This window comes from Epinephelus lanceolatus, chromosome 22 (assembly GCF_041903045.1).
Source record: "Epinephelus lanceolatus isolate andai-2023 chromosome 22, ASM4190304v1, whole genome shotgun sequence".
Classification (NCBI taxonomy): domain Eukaryota; kingdom Metazoa; phylum Chordata; class Actinopteri; order Perciformes; family Serranidae; genus Epinephelus; species Epinephelus lanceolatus.
This window is the reverse complement of record NC_135755.1, coordinates 27,579,760-27,589,496: the sequence shown is the minus strand read 5'-3', so window position 1 is coordinate 27,589,496 and position 9,737 is coordinate 27,579,760. Positions and strand designations below refer to the sequence as shown.

General features: G+C 40.7%; 1 long non-coding RNA gene across 1 annotated transcript; it reads right to left on the bottom strand.

Annotated features, from left to right (window-relative positions):
* Positions 1-1,092: 1,092 nt before the first annotated feature.
* On the bottom strand, positions 1,093-4,780 carry LOC144459695 (uncharacterized). The gene is made up of 3 exons (XR_013488519.1): positions 3,396-4,780; positions 3,239-3,307; positions 1,093-3,133 (listed from the first exon to the last, which is right to left on the bottom strand). It is a non-coding gene; the product is annotated as an uncharacterized LOC144459695 (long non-coding RNA).
* Positions 4,781-9,737: the final 4,957 nt, after the last annotated feature.

Below are 9,737 nucleotides of genomic sequence, written 5' to 3'. Positions count from 1 at the left end.
ACAATGCTCAGTCTAAATTCTGACATATATTACTTGGTGATTATTAAAGAGTTCCTGGAATGTTTACTTAACTTACTGCACATGAAATTCATCATAGGTGGGCTACAAAAATACATTTAGTACATGGGAATAATTGATTTTGAAGCCTTCTTCCTTTACACTCCAAAAACATGAAGCCTGAGTTCTACTACAAATATTTTAAGACAAAAGCAGGTTGGTATGTTGGCCTCTCTGTTGCTTCAGAATCAGACTAGATTTGATTTTTTAAAATACATAGCTCCTGTGGACATCATAGATTGGATGATGATGGTTTATGGGATTAAATGGTCAAGATTTACCTGCAACATAGGGCCAGATCTGACAGTCGTTGCAGTGGTGGGTGTGTTTGGTTTACTGACATCAAGAATTCTGGGGAACAACCAGCTCATGAGAGGACAGACAGTATTCAAGAAAGTGAAACTATCAACATATAGAACAAGTAGAACAACTGACAAGTGCCAGTTTCTCATGAAGTGAAAGAATAAGGCAGAGGATGGGCAAGGATACCTCAAAACTGAAATGCTACTGTACAGTATTGACTAAATTGTATTCATTTTTTGTAAATTATGTTAAGTAAGGTCTATGCAGACATAAAATGTTTAAAAAATTAAAGTTTACTTGTGATGTTCGATTCAAATATGATTCAGAATATTTTTAAGATACAGCAGCTCCTTTGATTTGGATCAATGCTGATGTCTTTGTAGAAATCACATATCAATCATATATAATATGTCTGTAAAAATCCAAAAGGCTTCATGTCTTTTCAACAACAGGTCGTAGTCACCACCTCTAGGTGGCACCTTGACCCTCCCTATCCCACTGAATCTTACGAAAATGACGTCATATTTTAAGTCATCATAATAATATTTTGTTCTATGACTATGTAAACACCGAAACCACGAAAAGAAAGAATAGACTCTCTACTTTCATCGGGAAAAAAAAGTTTGTTTCTACCTTGTTCCGTTCTTTAGTCCATAAGCTCAATTTGCACTACTGATCTGTTTCTCATATTGCACTGTCGCTACCACTGTGCCTTTTTACTTTTTTAAAGTATAACTCAGGTTTTATTTATGCCTCTGCTTATTGTATCTTATATCTTATATTTTATATTTGCATGTTATGTCAAGTGTACTGTCTGCACTGAGGGTCTAAAGACAAAAGCAATTTCGATCCTCTGTATGTCCTGTACATATTGTAGAACTGACAATAAAGCTGACTTTGACTTTGACTAGTAATCGGCAGTTGAATATAAGTCGGTTTCACCAAAAACGCCAGTTTTTGACCAAAAAACTGAGAAAACAAGCTTTTTGTGAAGAGAGACCTTGTCAAGCAGAACAGTGACTTTGACTCTCTTATTTTTTGCTTTAGTGACACCTCAAACATCTGAACAGTGGTTCTCTTCTAAAAAACAACAAAAACAACACTGAGAAAGGGCTTTTGATGACAGAATATCTATCTATATATATTCACAGAATAGTTCAGCTTAGTGTGGTAAGCTGTGTAACACTCTCCTGCGTGCAAGGGGACACAACAGGACTTACACCACATTTTAGTCTCGCTGCGCTGGCCCCTGCGTGCGCACACCCTACACCTCCTTCCTGGTCTCAACTTCCTGCTGGTGGGCATCAGGTGTTCAAGTTTGTGTTCACCTATCTGTCCGTCTAGCCTGCTCTCTTGGTCATAGTTATACGGTGCCCTTGGACCATGTCGGCCTTCCCCACCCCCCTCAGCTCCTACGTCCTCCTCATCCCCCACAACTGCCACTTCCTCTTCCTCCTCACCCACCTCCTCCTCCCTCCCACCCACATGTTGCTTCGTGGTCCAGGATGTGACTACCCTGCGCATTAACTCTAAAAGGGTTTTACACTGACCAGGGCCTGGGTTTCTGGCTCTGTAGAGGACAAAGGCGTTGAACATACACATTTGAAACAGATAGGCTACAAAATTCTTGGACCAGTTGAGAACCTTTGGATAAAGGGGTAGTACGCGATATTCTGATCTAACTTATCCACCCCATTCATGGAGGAGTTGTACGCAACAACACATTCTGGCTTGAGCTGAGAAACCTTGTCTTTGTGTCCCCTCTGCCACACGTCCACCATCTGCATCCTGTCTTGGTGGCAGGTTGTCACCATCTTCACCACCTGTTTGTTGCGCCACACTACGACCATCACCCTCTCATTGTGCCGCACAACTCTTTCCCCTGCTTTCAGGTCAGACTTTGTCACCTCCCTGATGATCTTCGGTTCCCCCCTATTCTTCCTCAGTGTTCCGCAGACATTGGTTTGTACTCCCAGCAGACGCTCACACAGTCCTACAGAATTGTACAAATTATCCACGTACAATGTATAACCATGACCTGGGAGGCGATCAAGTAGAGATAACACTATCTCTGGCAGAGTACTAGCTTCCCCGATATAAGGCAGCATATTGAAGCAGTAGCCTGTGGCAGAGTCACACAGTATGTATGATTTGATTCCATACTTTACGGGCTTTTGTGGGTTGTACACTCTGAAAGATAGGCACCCCCGCCACAGCATCATACCTTCGTCTATGCAAATGTTTTGTCCTGGTTGATACATCTCCCTGAACTTTTCCACTATGGAATCTAACACTGGGCGGACTTTGTACATTCTGTCAGTCACATCCTGCAATGCATTATTGTTGTAATGAAGGAACCTCCACATTAGCTGAAATCTGTTCCATGACATGGTCTATTGGTATAGTTCGAAGTTTGGCTTTTTGACATATCCGGTAAGAAAACTAAGTCCAAAGAAGGTTTTCAGTTCTGGGACTGACACTGGTTTCCATGCATTTCTTCTGCTATATGGCAGACTGTCGGGGTGGATTTGCATATACTGACTTGCGTACAGGTTGGTCTGATCCACAATGTGTTGGAGCAGCTCATCAGTCAGGAAGAGCTCAAGGAAGTCAGCTGGCAGGTCAGAATCCAGCTCCGCGGCGGCATTCCGGGGTCTGGGAGTTGCAGTGAAGGGGATCTTATTTGGTCGCCAGTCGGCGTGATGCCAGCCAGGATCTGCAACTGGGGGCGGCCTGCCACCTCCTTGCCCACGACCTCTGCTCGATGCACGACCTGCAAATCATATAAATATATACAATTACCATAAAAATACATGTGTTTTTATTTCTGTGGTGTGATGTGGAGGAAAATACTTTTCTTTTCTTTCTTTTTTTTGACCTTTCTTCTTCTCTGCACTGCCAACAGGAGTGGGAGTGGGAGGTCTGTGATCTCTGCTCGATGCACAACCTGTAAATTGTGGTAGTACATACAATTACCATAAAACAACATTACATTTTTTTTAGTTGTGTGGTGTGCAGAAATTTTTTTTTCTTACCTTTCACCACATCTGTACTGGCAACAGATGTTACAGTAGAGGAACTAGTGGGCCTACATGGCGGTGGCTCCCTACAAACTGTTTCTGAAATCACAGTAACATAAAGATTAAGTTAAAAGACTATGTGTAAGGAAAGCATTTAACTCATCAGTGTTGCCTTGGAAAATACAGAAAATGTCATCAATATAATGTCATCAATATAACAGTATCATTTCAATATTTTATTGGCTATTCTGTCTGGATTGCAAAATTACAGCCCTCTCAAAGAAACCTGTGTAAAGATTTGCATAATTTGGGGCACGAATAGAACTCTTACTCGTGCAAAAGCCTGAAGACTGAAGTCATCATCATCATCATCATTAGAGATCGTATTTATAAAGTCTGTATTATTAAGTCTCTACAAAAGGTTTTATATAAAAGTCTATCAATTCCGACAAGGGAGACAACAAGAGTCCGTCTGAGCTGCCATGAAATGACCTGGTGGGTTCACTAGTGACTTGTGTATTTTAAGAAGGCTATAAAATTCAGGTTGAACAGAATGTTGGCTGTAATTGTCAAATTCAGATGTGGAGATCCAATCCTTATGTTAAGCATCTTCTAAGTAGGAAAGCACAGTTTTGTGGAGCGAGTCATTCAGGTCAGACTTCAGTTTCTTGCAGAATTTTTCATCAGATTGCTGGGAGAGGATTTCAGCTTTATATTTGTCTGCATCTTGACACAAATGGTTCCTCCCTTCACAGCAGGTTTAGTTACCACAACTCTGGAATTCATGTGCTCTGTCAATGCTGTCCCTTCTTTGCTAGATAAGCTCTGAGAGACATGGAGTGATTGAAAAGTAGTTTTCATAATGTCATGTTCAACTATACAACAAAAGGTATTCATAGAAGCAGCAGACACACTGGGGCTAAACCTGTGCACCTTGTGCAGAAATGTTTTTAACAAAAAAGAAATGGTGGGTGCCCATTTAATTTTGTCAAGCCTCTTTCATGGTGTAAGAAGTTTCACTTTTGTTATAATCACATACTGACCTCTGGTGTTCATAGTAAAGAATGCAGTTTCCTGAAAATAGCAAAAACCAAAAACTCAGTGATGCTAAGACTTAAGCTACTGGAGAGTAAAAGCCTGTGAATTAGGAAGTATACAAGCACTGTTACGCCACATAAATTAAATATCCAGACACCTCTTCTCAAATCAACAGCAGAATAAAAACAGCCTCAGGGCAACATTATCTCCACCACAGCAGCTGCAGCCACAAACACACACATTAAAGCAAAAGGAAAAACTGCTCAGTTTGTACACATCCTGTAGTGCGTGCCGTGCACCCACACACACATGCAAAACAGGGGGGTATTCCATCAACGTAGCTAAGAATATCCATACTAAGGTGTAATCTTGAAGTCTGACTAAACGCCAACTACCAATCTAGCTCCCACCTGTTCCATCAAGTGAAATCAGCTGGCTCCAATTGACACTTTTTCTTCTTCTTCTTCTTCTTCTTCTTCTTCTTCTTCTGATGTGATCAGGTGCATTACCGCCATCTACCGGAGTGGAGTGTGGAACAGGAGCATGGCAGTCAAAACAAAACCACAAAAAAAAAGGGAAAGGGAAATACAAAATTCTATATCCTCTCCATTAATCCAGTGTCCCTTAGATATTTCATTAGATGCTTAGATGTTTTGCCCTCTGCTTCTGCTCCAATGAGGTCTCCTATGTTGACTTTAAGCTTAGCTTTTCCTAGTGTTGCTGTTAGTTTCTTCCTCTCCTCCAAATAACCCCTGCACTCAAGCAACACATGTTGCACAGTTTCTGGACAACCACAGTTTGCACAGAGACCAGTTGAGTGTCTCCCTATCCTCCACAATGACTGATTAAGCCCAGTGTGCCCTATCCTTAGACGGGTGATGACTGTGTCCTCTTTCCGGCTCCTGCTCAGCCTTCTTCCCAAACCAACATGTTTTTGGGTGTTGAACAAATGCCTCCCAGTTTCATTCAGTTCCCAGTACTCCTGCCATATTTTGTGCATCTGTTTTTTGATAAATGTTTTGCCCTCAGCTTTACTCAAAGGAACTTCCATATTGACTGCCGTTGATTTAAGTGCTTGTTTTGCCAAAATATCTGCATCCTCGTTTCCCTCTACTCCTGCATGAGCAGGAACCAAACAAAGCAGACGGACATGTCCTTACTGAACATTCTGTAAATGAAATGATGAATTTCAAAAACCAGATTTAGCCTGCAGGACTTAACAGATTCGATACTAGTGAGTGCTGCCCAGCTATCTGAAGCAGTGACTGCTTTTCTAATGTTGTTCTCCTCTATTCACTGCAACGCTATCATAATAGCTAGGAGCTCAACTCTATACACTGAAAGATGATCAGGAGTTCTTTTTTTAATGGCTATTTTCAGGGGCGATTCTAGGATCAGAGGTTTAGGGGTGCTGAGCACCAAGAGAGCTGCCCGGCCAGGCAAGATAAATTTCACTGTTTTGTACATTTTAACGCAATTTCATTCCCACATTTGTGAAAGAAAAGCACAACACTTTTTGGGAAAGATTGTGATTAAACCATCAAATCTGATAAAGGTTATTTAAATGCTGAGTCACAGCAAAAGAGGAATGGATTGTAATCATAAAAGAAACATATCGTAACCCTAATTTCTGGGGGAAGACAACTCCTTTTGATACAGCAGCTCCTCAACATACACATAAACAGTATGTATGTTTCTGGAGTAAACCAGCCCCCTATAGTGAGTACCAAAAATACAAATAAGAATATTAATAAATAAAGTCCTCTCTCTGCTCCTCTCTCTCTCTTTGTACTGTCAACCAAAAGGCAAATAACCAAACAATGCATTTTATATCTAATAAGAGATATAAACTGATACATTGATCTAACTTACAACATCATTCTAGATAGACAGACCATTTACACTCCTACCTGAACCTGGCTCTTTTTTTTTTTTTTTAACAATCTTATATCCATGATGAGGCTGTCTGTCTGTCTGTACACACACACACACACGCACGCACGCACGCACGCACACACACAATAGGAGTTATAATGTTAATGGGCATCCAGTCAGTTAGCTAGTCAGTAGCACCTTGGCTTTAATATTAATACATGCACATGTGAGCCCAAGGCCAAAACACACCGGCGGCGTCATATGACGGCGGCGTCACTGACGCGAGTCAAGTACCGCACCCAACACACACAAAAAGCGTCGCGCTGCCGGAGCTGGGAAGTACAAAATAGCGCTTTTTCAAGGGCGGCGATGCTGGAAAAATAGGACAATAGCGTAAAGTGCCGCGGCACCGGTGGGGGTACTGTATTTTTGTTGTTAAAATATTACGTTTCAACCAAGTACTGTATGATTTTGACACTTTTCTAGCTTGTTAAAAAAGGATATACAGTAAAATAAATAAATAAATAAAAATCTCTCAAATATTAGGGGTGCTGGGATTCAATTTAGGGGTGCTTCAGCACCCCCAAAAATGGGCTAGAAACGCCTATGGCTATTTTACATGTTGGAAAGTAGATGGCAGCTGCTGTCCTTCCTGTCTCAGGGTCTTTTGAGCCGTCAGTGAAAATCATAGTTTTATCATTAAAATGTTGTTCTGTGTACACATCTACAATCCTCTCAGCCTGTGTTAGCTTTGATTTCCTTTTAAGCTGTTGCTGGACATTCAAATCAACAGATGGAGTCACAAATAACCATGGAGCAATGTCTGGATATGGGACTGTTGGGCTATACGCTATGTTGCACAGACCAAGGATCTCTGCTTTAGCATTTCCTACCCATCCGAAACTGAAACACCTACTTTCATTGTGTTCCCAACAATCCTCTAAGATTGCTCTAGCAGGGTGTGAGCTACAGTGTCCCTGAAGATTGACCCAATATGTTAGCATTATTGCAGTTCTTCTTATTCTTAATGGTTGTTCACCTATCTCCACTTGCACGGCAGCCACTGGGGAGGTCCTAAAGGCTCCACTGCAGACCCTTAAAGCCTGTGCCTGCTCCACCTCCATTCTATTAAGGTGGCTGTCTGCTGCTGACATGTATGCTATACATCCGTAGTCAAATTCTGATCTCATGAATGCTTGATATACCTTTAACAGTGCTGTTCTGGTAGCTCCCCAGTCCCTTCCCGACAGACATCTTAAGAGGTTATTAACCTTCTTACATTTCTCTGTGACTTTGTTAATATGCTGTTTCCAGGTCAACTTTTCATCAAATAGCACCCCTGGGAATTTAACTACTTTGACCTGCTCATGTGTTTGACCATATAATTTTACAGTCACGTCTTTATGTCGTCTGGAAAAGCATATCACTTGTGTCTTTGCAGCAGACATCGTAAAGCCCCAGTTGTTCACCCACTGCCATAATTGCTGCCTGCAATTATGGACTTCCCTACATTTCTTTCAGCTTTTTCAAAGATGTCATTAATCATTATATTGAATAGCACTGGACTGCAAACACTGCCTTGTGGGGTTCCATTTTCAACTTCATATAACTTTGAGTACTCTGTACCCACCTTGACCTCTATTATCCTGTCTAATAAGAAGTCCATCACCCAGTTATAGAGCCTACCACCCACACCTAACTTACTTAACTTGATCAGTTGTCCCTACTTCCACAACATGTCGTATGCTTTTTCAACATCAAAAAAGACAGCTATCACCATCTCCCCATTTGTTTGAGCTTTTTTGATTTCTGACTCCAGGCATGATATTGAATCCATGGTGCTCCTCCCTTTACAAAACCCACTTTGATATGGTGAATATAAATTTTTACTTTCAAGACAGAAAGTTAGTCTGTCTGTCACCATACGCTCCATAGTTGTCCCTAACTGTGATGTGAGTGCTATTGGTCTGTAACTTGATGGGTCCAATGGATCTTTCCCAGGCTTTACTATTGGCACCAGGGATGTAACGATATGGAAAATTTGATATCTCGATTATAGTGACCAAATTATCACGGTAAACGATAATATTGCAATATTTTTTTAAGCGCTGTAAAATGTCCAAAAAATAGATACACTGAAATAACCTCACTAAATCTTGTAACTTCCTTATCATACTAAAACGTTAACAGCCAAAATCTTATATTTAAATGAAACTTTCACATTAAAGGGGCAAGGGATTGGCACAGCAACAGAAAATTTTATTTTAAATTAACAAAATATGTAAACACATTGCAGGAGCAAAGCTTATTTGTCTGGTGCATTTTAACAGTCAGCAAAATATGTTAACAATTTATATATTATTTATTTCTTAGCATGAGAGGAAAAATATATCTAAAACAAAACAATGCAAGAGTAGAACAAAAGACATACAATATATAGAATAGATATCACAAATGTGCAGGAGAAACCAAAAAGGGGGCAATGGTCATCATTACACAGAATAATTCACACATTAGAAGTGTGCATGCGAGTCAGAGGATTACCTGTATGAGAAAAGGAGTGCATGCTCTCGGTCAAAGGTTAACACGGCAGCGTTTTATGTTGTTTCCTTGAGCTGGCCGTCTATATCGATTCTAGCTCGCCATACAATCATAGTTGATCTCAGTTAGCGTTACATTACGTCGGTTTATATTCTGTCGGCTCCACTCAGTGTTTTCAGCTCCGTTTCGTTTTGAAACACTTAACGTTAGCAACATAGCTGCTAATACGGCTATTAGCTGCTCAGCTAGTGTCTTAAACGAAAACGGAAAACTGAGTGCCGCTATTACCACCTTCCGCCATGTTTTCATTCTTCGTGTTTACACATGCTACGCATTCACGCAGCGAATGCATCGCGAGACTTGAATGAGGCTGTTACATATCCTGATAATCCACCGCAATAATGCAATTAATTTAAACATAAACGGTAATTCTTACCGTGTAAAAATTAACTGAAATTTACCGTAATGTTGGTAATCGTTACATCCCTAATTGGCACTATGCTTGATTGTTTCCATGCTACTGGTATTTTGCCAGTTTGCCAGACCCTGTTGAATAGTCTTAAGACTACTTTAAGCCCACTATCTTCCATGTGGGCTAGCACACTATAACAGATACTATCCTTTCCTGGAGATGATTGCTGTGCCTTTAAGAGTGCCATCCTTAACTCAAATAAATTAAAGGGTACATCTAAATCATCTGTTGTGGTGATTCTCTGTACATTCACAAAAAAATTCACTTTTATCCCTATTAGCCTACGGACCGCTGTTTTATTGCCACTAATTAATACTGGAATTGTATAAAGTCTCTTGATTCTGCTCATTCGTCTAAGCATCCCCCATGGACCAGCGGAAAGTTTGTTTCAAAACTGTGTGTGTGTAAAAAGCAAATCCACACGCGTAGAG